We start from the raw sequence: 1,667 nt of genomic DNA on the forward strand, positions 1-1,667 counted from the left end.
ACCTCATAAATTATATCCTAGAGCTGCCACTGTGCATAGGGCTAACAAAATCTATAAGATTTTACATGCCTATCATTGTGTTTGAAGAAATGGAGGATATGCTTCTTTTTAACCATTAAATTATCAATACTTAAGTCAATGACAGGTTAGTGTAAGTGTACGATGAGATGATAAAAATACACCACACTAATTTATATTTAGAACTGTACAAATTTTTCCAAGTGAAAAGTGTATTTACAAAAACACTTGAGAAACAAGTTGATGATATATACAAATTGATAGAAAGCGAAAGTAATGTGTACTCAGGGAGGACAAACTGAGGAGTGTCTGTAAAAGTACAAATGTATGTGATATAGCATCACCTTTCATACCATCTGACCAATATGGATTAGTAATTGCCTGTCCTTGTCAAGTACCTGGGAAACTCATCAATATTCCCAAATGATGTGTGGTCACTTCAATTAGGGCAAATGACCTTAAGGTAAATGACCTTCCTAAGCTTGGTGTATAACCCATGAAGTTGGGATATTAGTTAAAAATGCAAGGTATTATTTACACACAGATCCTATATACAAATTTACAGATGGTAGTACTGCTACAAGAGTTGTAGTTCGTCGACAATGTTGTATAGGCAAGATATACAGACAGAATTATGATACATGGACACTTTTTTCAACAACAAATGACGATATTAAACTTCAATATGTTTTAGGAGGGGATTCAGTTTTTATTTGTGATGAATGATGAATCTACCTCTATTTTTGATGGTGAACGGTAAGAATGGCCCCGGAAAATATGGCCCAGGAAAAAATGGCCCCGGCAAAAATGGCCCCATATGACAGGTAGGTAAAATGGCCCCAATAATCAAATTCTGTATTAAATATATGCATTTTTTTATCTTAAATAATTTAGTTTTTAAAAGGAATCTAACATCAAACAAATTGCCATTTACATTTTACTTTTTGCAAGAATTAATATAATATTCAATGATAAAATATTCAAAGATAAATAAAAAGCCATGAATTACACTTTTTATTTTTTTTTTCATTTAAATGTTAAAAAATAGCAACAACATAATCAATAAATCAACATAAATCATGCATTAAGTTTATTAATACTAAAATAATTTACTTGTGGCTGATTTCACGGAAGCGGAATCACAATTTTCCAGATATTCAATCTGTGTATTGGTAAACCCCACAAACAGTGGGTTAGTATGAACATCAAAATTCAAATTATTATTTTTTTTTAAAGAAAAACAGAATTTTACAATCATAATTATATGGTTTTGATGGGTTTGCAGTGTGTTTAGAGGTTTGTGGTGTATTTGCAAGTATTTTTTCATAAAATAATTTACTTGTGGCTGATTTTACGGAAGCGGAATCACAATTTTTCAGATATTCAATCTGTGTATTGGTAAACCCCACAAACAGTGGGTTAGTATGAACATCAAAATTCAAATTATTATTTTTTTTTTTTAAAGAAAAACAGAATTTTACAATCATAATTATATGGTTTTGATGGGTTTGCAGTGTGTTTAGAGGTTTGTGGTGTATTTGCAAGTATTTTTTCATAAAAAATCTAAATTTTAACCAAAAAATAGTTATGAATGTATTTAATTTTCTTATTGATATACCAAGTCAGTCAATCACAATTGAATTGTTTGA

This window comes from Anneissia japonica, unplaced genomic scaffold, assembly GCF_011630105.1.
Source record: "Anneissia japonica isolate Jap-2015-1 unplaced genomic scaffold, ASM1163010v1 scaffold288074_len64487_cov106, whole genome shotgun sequence".
In the NCBI taxonomy this organism is placed as follows: domain Eukaryota; kingdom Metazoa; phylum Echinodermata; class Crinoidea; order Comatulida; family Comatulidae; genus Anneissia; species Anneissia japonica.